General features: G+C 59.9%; 1 non-coding gene and 2 pseudogenes across 1 annotated transcript; all 3 read left to right on the top strand.

Moving 5' to 3' along the window:
• The first annotated feature begins 3,740 nt into the window (after positions 1-3,740).
• LOC145273557 (small subunit ribosomal RNA) lies at positions 3,741-6,113 on the top strand (annotated as a pseudogene).
• A 396-nt stretch (positions 6,114-6,509) lies between these two features.
• Positions 6,510-6,667, top strand: LOC145273332 (5.8S ribosomal RNA). Its single transcript, XR_013866327.1, has one exon. It is a non-coding gene; the product is annotated as a 5.8S ribosomal RNA (ribosomal RNA).
• Positions 6,668-7,262: 595 nt separating this feature from the next.
• LOC145273210 (large subunit ribosomal RNA) overlaps positions 7,263-10,000 on the top strand; it is a 5,395-nt pseudogene continuing 2,657 nt past the window's right edge.

Genomic DNA, 10,000 nt, shown 5'->3' with positions numbered 1-10,000 from the left:
CGTATAATCGACGTTTTTTTGACCACCATTTTCAGGTGTCGGAGGTGGGTCTGGACGAATACCAACACCATTTCTGGGGTTTCACAACCGCCCGGCTTCTCCGACATATGTTGGAAAGGAGTAGCGATCGAGCGACGGGGGCTGTCGGTAGGCGGCCGCGGGTTGCATGTGTGCCCGGGACAGCACCCCCATCCAACTAAGGGGTGTCCCCCGGGGGCCAGGGGGACCTCGTCCAGGTCGGCCGGGCGCTTCCAGACGCCTACCGACACCGGTCAGGTCGGCGAGGCTCCGGCGGCCCCGAGCGGGACCACAGGTTGCGGAAGGCGTCCAAGTGAGCGGCGGCGAGAGGCGGAGGCCCCCGGGGTCGACTCCGCGGCCCCCGGGTCGGTGTGCGGGCCTCCAGAGCTCGATAAAGTAGTGGTGTCGCTAGCGGTCGAGAAGGCACTTTTCGACGCCTACTGCCACCCCCACATGGCGGTAGGCGCAAAACTGGAAAATCGCCGACCAGAAATGTCGCTTCGTATAATCGACGTTTTTTTGACCACCATTTCAGGTGTCGGAGGTGGGTCTGGACGAATACCAACACCATTTCTGGGGTTTCACAACCGCCCGGCTTCTCCGACATATGTTGGAAAGGAGTAGCGATCGAGCGACGGGGGCTGTCGGTAGGCGGCCGCGGGTTGCCATGTGTGCCCGGGACAGCACCCCCATCCAACTAAGGGGTGTCCCCCGGGGGCCAGGGGGACCTCGTCCAGGTCGGCCGGGCGCTTCCAGACGCCTACCGACACCGGTCAGGTCGGCGAGGCTCCCGGCGGCCCCGAGCGGGACCACAGGTTGCGGAAGGCGTCCAAGTGAGCGGCGGCGAGAGGCGGAGGCCCCGGGGTCGACTCCGCGGCCCCCGGGTCGGTGTGCGGGCCTCCAGAGCTCGATAAAGTAGTGGTGTCGCTAGCGGTCGAGAAGGCACTTTTCGACGCCTACTGCCACCCCCACATGGCGGTAGGTGTAAAATCGGAATAGACCGGACCAGGAATGTCGAGGGGGAAAAAAATGACAAAGTCCTGGTGTGCCTAGCCTACGAGAAGGCACTTTGCGACGCCTACCGACATCCCCATGTGGCAGTAGGCGTAAAACTGGAAAATCGCCGACCAGAAATGTCGCTTCGTATAATCGACGTTTTTTTGACCACCATTTTCAGGTGTCGGAGGTGGGTCTGGACAAATACCAACAACCATTTCTGGGGTTTTCCAGTTTGAAAGTTTTATAAAACATGTTCGGTAGGAAGCACACTTTGGTGTGTCGGTTCGTCGGAGCAGCGACTCTTTGCCTCGTGGTGGTCCGGAACGTCTCTACGGGCTTGTCGCAAAGGCGTCAGAAGTGGCATCTCCGCCGCCTAGGGCTGTCACCGTTATCGCTGTCGCCCCGCGCTCCAACTTGTTTTGATCCGCCGCCTTCGTTCCTGCCAACCGTGCGCCCGCTCATCGTCGTTAGGTTATAATACGTGGTACGTGTGTGTGCTTCTCCGTGGACCTAGGGCTGCTCGACGTGTCGAACGATATGTTGGAACAACTAACGGCTCCTTTTCCTGGTTCCATAGTCGTCGTGGTACCCGCGTCGTCAGCCATATCTATGTCCACCATGTTTAGCCGATACGTTTGCTGCAGCTTCTGCTTCCGCCTCAGCGTTCGCCGCTCTCAGCCGCCGCTGTTGTTGCTGCCGTTCTGCCATTCAACCACTACCTGCGAATCTTTCGATGATCGGCCGAACGACCCATCGCTGTGCGACCGATAAATCCTCCGGATTAGGGAGAAACGCCGCCGCTCTCTGCCGCCGTCGAACGGAAAAACGTACATTGTAACGAACGAACGAACGAACGAACGAATTAACGAACGAGCGAACAAACAAACAAAAATAGCCGCGGGGGATGCACTATGTAGATCCTGATCCCCTTGTAACCATACGTACGTTGTTCGATGCTCTCCCGTCCTGGAAGTCGCCGCAGCAAACAGGAGGATGAGCAGCAGCAGGCGCCGCCGCCGTAACCGCCGCCTGCCTGCCGCCTCCTACTCCTGTCAGCGTCCGATCTCACAGCCGTGTGAACGTTCGCTGACACCCGATTTCTTTCCGTCTGGCAAAACCTTGGACGTCCCGCTCGCGGTACACGTGCTGCAGCGACTTCTCGTCCGACAACGCATAAGCGTCGACGTCTGCCGCCGCATCTTCTGATACGTGGACGGTGATAGCGCTAGTCCCTTCTTGCGCCACCTCCACCTTTGTTAGCGCCAAAGAAGATCGATCGAGCAGTCGTGGTCGCAGTCGATTAACCCGTTTTCACCGTCCGCAGTTCCCAAGCCGCCGATCAAGTCGTTGCTCTTCTTGTTCGTTCTTCCCATACCGTCGATTTGCACGGCTGCCGGATGAGCCATCCTCTGTCCGGCGAAGCGCTCACGTCAGTGATCGATACTTGCACCGACAGTCCTCCCGCATCGCGACTCGGTGCTCGAATCGGACTCGTTCGTTTTTATCTTCGATGCGATTGTGAAAGGGGGACCGGTCGTCAATGTCGTGTGTGTCGACGATGTTGTTCGCCCGGTCCGCCGCGTTGTTGTCGTTTTTTTTTTTTTTTTTTTCCCTAACGTTCGCCGTCGCACGGACGAAAGGGTGAGAAAAAAAAAGCTCGAAAAAGCCGCCCAAAAAAATCGGACCGAGGAGCCGCTTGCGAGAACGCCGCCATGTGCACGTTGTCTCTCCTCGGTTTTCCGAGCACGAACACGGACGCCGGTCGGTCGGTCGGTCGACGAAGGCGACGACGAAGGTGACGGGAAAATTTACGCCGCCGCTGCCCTGGTCCAGCTCCTCCCCGATGACGGCTGTGATGTTGACGTTGACGTTGGCGACGACGACGACGACGACGAGACGACGACGACGACGAGACGGCATCGATGGCGACCACGATGACGACGACCTCGACGAGTTCAGTCTGCACCTTGACCTCCGATGTCCGTGTGCACTGCCCGTCGTGCTGTTTGTCGTTTGTCGTATGTATCGCTGTCAAGGGTGCCGTTGTCGTTGTTGTTGTCGACGTTGTTGCTTGCTCTCTCGTCTCGGTCGGTTGGTACGTTGATGACGACGACGACGACGAAGACGACGACGACGACGACGAGACGGCATCGATGGCGACCACGATGACGACGACCTCGACGATTCCAGTCTGCACCTTGACCTCCGATGTCCGTGTGCACTGCCGTCGTGCTGTTGTCGTTTGTCGTATGTATCGCTGTCAAGGGTGCCGTTGTCGATGTTGTTGTTGTCGACGCTGTCGTCTGTTCTCTCTTCTCGGCCGGCTGTGACGGGACGTTGACGACGACGACGACGAGACGGAATCGATGGCGACCACGATGACGACGACCTCGGCGAGTTCAGTCTGCACCTTGACCCTCGATGTCCGTGTGCACTGCCGTACGTGCTGCTTGTCGTTTGTCGTATGTATCGCTGTCAAGGGTGCCGTTGTCGTTGTTGTTGTCGACGTTGGTCGCTTTCGTTCTTTGAGTCTCGGTCTCGGTCCAAGTCCAGGGAGAAACAAAAAAGAGGCCATCAGCGCGGGCAGCGCGCTTCTACTGACGGCGAACCTCCTCGAAAAACAAAATAAACACGTGCCCGTCGTTGTTAGTTGTCTGTCTTATGTCGGTCGGTCGGTCGGTCGGTCTGTCGTTCTGTCGAAACAAAGTCCCAAATTCCAACGATACCTGGTTGATCCTGACAGTAGTCATATGCTTGTCTCAAAGCTTAAGCCATGCAAGTGTAAGTTCACGCCACGCATTAGAACGGGCGAAACCGCGAATGGCTCAGGAACCGGACCTAATCCTCGGGACCGTATTCCTCCTCGGAGGCGATGGATAACTGTGGCAATTCTAGAGCTAATACATGTGACACAGGCCGCGATCGGTCGGCGCGCCGTCGTCGCCACGCCTCGCGCGCTGGCACCCGCGTCGGCCGTTCCGGGTCGCGGCGCTACATATTAGACTGAGACCGATGCGCGTCATTCCGTCCTCCCGTCGTCGGCGTTCCCGCTCGCGGGTCCGTTCGGTGGCGGGGCTCATAGGGCGGCGCGCTCCGCTTTGGTGACTCTGGATAACTCACTGGTCGATCGCACGAGCTTTCACGCCCGGCGACGGGTCTCTCGAGGGTCCGCCCTATCAACTGTCGACGGTCGGTTAAGTGCCTACCCGTGGTTACTACGGGTAACGGGGATCGGGGTTCGATTCCGGAGAGGGAGCATGCGAAACGGCTACCACATCCAAGGAAGGCAGCAGGCGCGCAAATTACCCACTCCCGGCACGGGAGGTAGTGACGAAAAATAAACGACGCGGGACTCTGTCGAGGCCCCGCGATCGGAATGAGTACACTTCAAATCCGTTAACGAGGACCAACCGGAGGGCAAGTCTGGTGCCAGCAGCCGCGGTAATTCCAGCTCCGGTAGCGTATATTAAAAGTTGTTGCGGTTAAAAAGCTCGTAGTCCGAACTCGGTTCGTGGTCGCGCAGCGGCCCCGGGGCGGCGGCGCCATCGTCCGTCGTTGACTTGGTCGTCCGTTCGCATTCCCGGCCCTTTCCGCCGGTGTCAACCGCTAGCATACCCGCCACGCGGTCCTGCCGGCGAGGTGGACGAGGAGGGTTCGTGATCGGGATCCGGAAAAAAAAAACAAGTGGTCGTCGGTTCGGTTCCGGGAGTAGTCTAACGGGGGGGGTGCTACGTGTGTGTGTTTGGGTGTGTTCATTCGCATCCCCGCACTCTGACCCCCGCGCTTCTCTCCCTCTCCTTTTCCCGCGTTCCTCTTTTTTTTTGAACCCCCCGGTCCGCTCCGAGTCCCTGCTTCGTGTCTTGTCTGCGCGCGTGTTGCGGTCGGCGGTTTCTCCTCCAAGGGTGCTCTTAACCGAGTGTCCGCGGCGGCCGGTACGTTCACTTTGAAAAAATTAGAGTGCTCAGAGCGGGCTGTTCAAGCTTGCATACGATAAGCATGGAATGATGGAAGAGGGCCTCGTTACGTCTGTCGGTCTCCGTCTACGGCGAGGCAATGATCGAAGGGAGCGGTCGGGGCCACTCGTATTGCGACGTTAGAGGTGAAATTCTTGGATCGTCGCAAGACGAACTGCAGCGATGGCGTGTGGCAAGCACGTTTTCCTCGATCAAGAGCGAAAGTCGGAGGTTCGAAGACGATCAGATACCGTCGTAGTTCCGACCGTAAACGATGCCGACCGGCGATCCGCCGGCGTTCGCTTCCATGACCCGGCGGGTAGCCTGCGGGAAACCAGAGTTCGGTTCCGGGGGGAGTATGGTTGCAAAGCTGAAACTTAAAGGAATTGACGGAAGGGCACCACCAGGAGTGGAGCCTGCGGCTTAATTTGACTCAACACGGGAAAACTCACCCGGTCCGGACACCGGTAGGATTGACAGATCGATAGCTCTTTCTCGATTCGGTGGGTGGTGGTGCATGGCCGTTCTTAGTTGGTGGAGCGATCCGTCTGGTTGATTCCGATAACGAACGAGACTCCGGCCTGCTAACTAGTGCGCCGATGTCAGTGATTTTTACGGCCGGGCTCGGCGTCCTCCGTGGCGCTCGGGTCCGGGTCGGTTTTCTCACGCACTTCTTAGAGGGACGGGTGGCAGAAAGCCACACGAGGCGGAGCGATAACAGGTCTGTGATGCCCTTAGATGTCCGGGGCCGCACGCGCGCTACACTGGAGGTATCAGCGGGGACTTCCGCCCCGGCCCGAGAGGGGTTGGGAAACCTCTGAACCACCTCCCGTGATAGGGATCGGGGCCTGTAACCAACCCCGTGAACGAGGAATTCCCGGTAGGCGCGGGTCAACAGCCCGCGTCGATCACGTCCCCTGCCCTTTGTACACACCGCCCGTCGCTACTACCGATCGAACGGTCCGGTGAGGTCCTCGGATCTGGCCGACGACGCCGCCGGGCAGTGCGCGACGTGTCCGTCACGACACTCGTGCATCTACGCCTCGGCGTTCGATGCCTGGAGAAGACGACCGAACCCGATCGTTTAGAGGAAGTAAAAGTCGTAACAAGGTTTCCGTAGGTGAACCTGCGGAAGGATCATTACCGTTTTCCCGTTCGGAGACTGGTTTGTTGTTTTCCGGCCTACCTCCTCTGTCTGTCGGCGTCAACGCCTCGAATGCGCGCAAACAAACCTATAAAAGGCGGAGCGAGAGATAGATTTGTGGTGACGCGGAGGTTTTTAAAGCCCCAGCTCTTCTTGCTTGCTTCCGCGTCTTACCACCTGTTTGTTTTTTCGCCCACCGCAAGTGATGGCCGCTTCTTCTTTGCCTTGTCGCCGCTTTATCGTTTTTTGTTTTTTTTGCAGCCGCTGTGCCACCGCCGCTAGCTAAAAACAAACTACTCGCGACATTGCAATGCCGTCACGCCTCCTCGCACAGACCTCCTCGCACACTACTAAATCTATATAAACAAAAACTAATATAAAAAACCCAAGTGCTGAACCCTGGACGGGGGATCACTCGGCTCGTCCGTCGATGAAGAGCGCGGCCAGCCGCGAGAACTGATGCGAATTGCAGGACTCAGTGAACATCGACACCTCGAACGCACATTGCGGCCCCGAGATCCCTTGTCTCGGGGCCACGTCCGGTCGAGAGGCGGAACGTTACATGTCTTTCTCCGTTAACGAAACGACATCTTGCCGTCCCCGTGCCCGCCCGGTCCTCGGCACGGTGGTAACCGGGACGTCGCAGGAGCGAGTGACGAGGGGGAAGAAAAATAAAAAAAGAATTGACTCCTTTCAATGTCTTTTTTTTTTTTAAAACCCTCTCCGGCCTCCTCCTTCGTCTCCCGCTGGCAGACCGCGGAGTCTTTTCCCTTTTCGACCGCGTGAAGAAACACTGTGGAGGAGGAGCAGGAGGAGTCTGTCCGAAAGCAGCCGAAGGGAGAACAAAACAAAAAAAAAAGCACCGACCTAACCGACTGCCGACGTAAGCGCCGCCTGCTCGTCTCGCTCTCTGCCTCATGAAGGTGTCTCTCAGCGACGCCTCGAGCAGCGCGACGAGCACGGCCGTCGCACCGTAAAAAGGTGGCCGCGTCGTAGGCAACGTCGGATGGGGAGGACCCACGCTTTTTTTTTAATTGTTGGCTTCTTCATTTTCGGTCGGACGGGCGCTATATCGGCCAGCCGTCGTCACACGGAGGGTACCGATCGAGATTCCTCTCCTCCAAACACCACACTCTACTAAAAACCGCCGCCCTCGGCTCGGACGAGACGACCCGCTGAACTTAAGCATATCGCTAAGCGGAGGAAAAGAAACCAACCGGGATTCCCTTAGTAACGGCGAGTGAACCGGGAGAAGCCCAACGCCGAATCCCGTCGCAAGTTAAAGGCTTCGGGACGTGTGGCGCATGGGTCGAAGGCAGCCGTTCGTTTTCGTCTCGCATAGTTCGGAGTTCCCTCGATCGGGGCCGCCCGCGGCGGGTGCCAGGCCCATTCGGTGCGGACGGCGAGCGACGGCCTTCGATCCGAGAGTCGGGTTGCTTGGGAACGCAGCCCAAATCGGGTGGTAAGCTCCATCCAAGGCTAAATACCGGGACGAGTCCGATAGTCGACAAGTACCGTGAGGGAAAGTTGAAAAGAACTTTGGAGAGAGAGTTCAAGAGAACGTGAAACCGCCCAGGGGTAAACGGGTGGGACCGCTCACCGCGATCGCGGGGGGACTCAGTCCGGTGCTGCCTAGGCTCGAGCCCAAACTCGATGTGTGTTCTTGAAAGAGAGGCCGTCGCGGCACAGGTCGTCGTTCGTCGTGTCCGCGGGGAACTCGTTCTCCGCGGGCCAGCTTTTGTGCCCGCGTCGCCGACGAAGGAGACGGGCCGCGTGGATAGCGGGAAGGGAAACGTGGTGACGACCGCGGCGTCGGTAGGTGGCTGCGTCGGTTGGCTGCGACGGAGGGGACTCGTCCTCTCGATCGCTGCTGCCGCCGGGCCCTAACCCGCCGCATCCGTCGCCGCCGCTTCTTCTTTCCTCCTGCTCCCTCCGCGCGCGACTCCGCTGCACCCGTCCCCTTCTCATCGCTCGGCGTAATCATGGCGCGGGCGCTTCGGCGCGACCTCCGCGCGGCCGGCACCGGACGCACTTCCCCTCCGGTCCGTCGTCGCGACCCGTTCCCGGCGTGCAGGTCGAACACGCGGGTTTTTTTCCGTAGGCGGCAGGCGTTTCATCACCCTGAAAACCCCCGTCTTCCCACCTTGTGAAGTCGGGGGCCACCGGCCGTCGGGCCCGCGAACGTAACTGCCCCTTTCTGCCGGGAACGGAGGAAATCTGACACGATCCGTTACACGTGGCGAGCCGGTCCGTTTTGATCCCGCCGGAAGTCGCGTGCGGGCGACGCACTCTGTGTGTCGCTCCTTAGGCGCCCCACCGTCTCGGGCGCGTGCGCGATGAGAGGCGGGATAGGACTGGCGCGGCCTCGCCGTCACGCACCTCGCCGACGTTTCGGGTTCTTGTCGGGGGCAACCCCGCCCGCGCCCGTTTCCGTTTCCGGAGAGGTCGCTCGGCGACGCTTTTTTACTCGAGCCGCCCGCCACCCCGGGTCAGCGACGTGCATCGGCAACCCACCCGACCCGTCTTGAAACACGGACCGAGGAGTCCTGGCCGTTCGCGAGTCGTAGGGGCCACCTCTGACTAACCCCGAAGGCGAAGCGAAAGCGAGAGAGCGTGTAGGAGGGCGTCGATCGGGAGAGGTGTCGTGGCAAAGTCGTCCGGGGGTCGTCGGGGGGTGTCGTCGGTCTCGTGCCGTCGTCTTCTCTCCTCGCCTCACCCGCCTCCGAGCCGTGCCCGATCCCGCCGGCGCGGCGTTTTCGGCCTTCCGCCGTCGCTGCTGCGGTGCCCGCAACTTTTCCTTTTTTCTCTCTTCCCGAGAGAGATAGGAGAGGGAAGGCTCGTGGCTGACGTGCGGTTGTTTTTCCCTCCTCCCCGAGAGGGGACCGGCGCATCTTCCAAAAAGGGGAATTGCCGGGCGCCAGCTTCCATATCCTCCTTCCGCCCATCGGTGAGATCCCGCGGCTTGAACTAGTCCTATTTTGTCGTCGAGTTTAGGCGCTGCGCGCGGGCGCATCACCCCCGGGTCGGTTTCCCCTTTTTCCGAGTACGACTCGGCCGACTCTGGCGTAGCGAGCGACCAGGGACCCGAAAGATGGCGATCCACGCCCGGTCGGGATGAAGCCAGAGGAAACTCTGGTGGAAGTCCGAAGCGCCTCTGACGTGCAAATCGATCGTCGGAACCGGGTGTAGGGGCGAAAGACCAATCGAGCCGTCTAGTAGCTGGTTCCCTCCGAAGTTTCCCTCAGGATAGCTGGCGCTCGATCGTCGCAATTCCATCCGGTAAAGCGAACGATTGGAGGCCCCGGGGCCGTTCACGGCCTCGACCTACTCTCGAACTCGGAACGGGTGGAACGGGCCGACTCTCCCGAACGACGGAGCCGACCCATCCGGCCGCCGCCGCCAGCACGCTTCGCTGGGCGGTTGGTCACCTCGAATGCGAGTGCCAAGTGGGCCACTTTTGGTAAGCAGAACTGGCGCTGTGGGATGAACCAAACGTCCGGCTAAGGTGCCTAACGCGACGCCCATGAGATCCCCGAAAGGGTGTCGGTCGATATAGACAGCAGGACGGTGGCCACGGAAGTCGGAATCCGCTAAGGAGTGTGTAACAACTCACCTGCCGAATCGACCGGCCCCGAAAATGGATGGCGCTGGAGCGACGGACCGATGCCGGACCGTCGCGGCGAGGAGCGATGAACTTTCGCGCCGAAACGATGCCGCGACGAGTAGGAGGGCGCCGCGGCGAGCACGGAAGCCTAGGGCGCGAGCCCGGGTGGAGCCGACCGCGGGTGCAGATCTCGGTGGTAGTAGCAAATATTCGAACGAGACCTTCGAAGACCGAAGTGGAGAAGGGTTCCGTGCCAACGGCGGTCGAGCACGGGTCAGTCGG

Source organism: Euprymna scolopes, unplaced genomic scaffold, assembly GCF_053919585.1.
Source record: "Euprymna scolopes isolate OS-2025 unplaced genomic scaffold, ASM5391958v1 sca1, whole genome shotgun sequence".
In the NCBI taxonomy this organism is placed as follows: Eukaryota; Metazoa; Mollusca; class Cephalopoda; order Sepiida; family Sepiolidae; genus Euprymna; species Euprymna scolopes.
The sequence above is the reverse complement of the archived record's forward strand: the minus strand, read 5'-3'. Positions and strand labels throughout refer to the sequence as shown.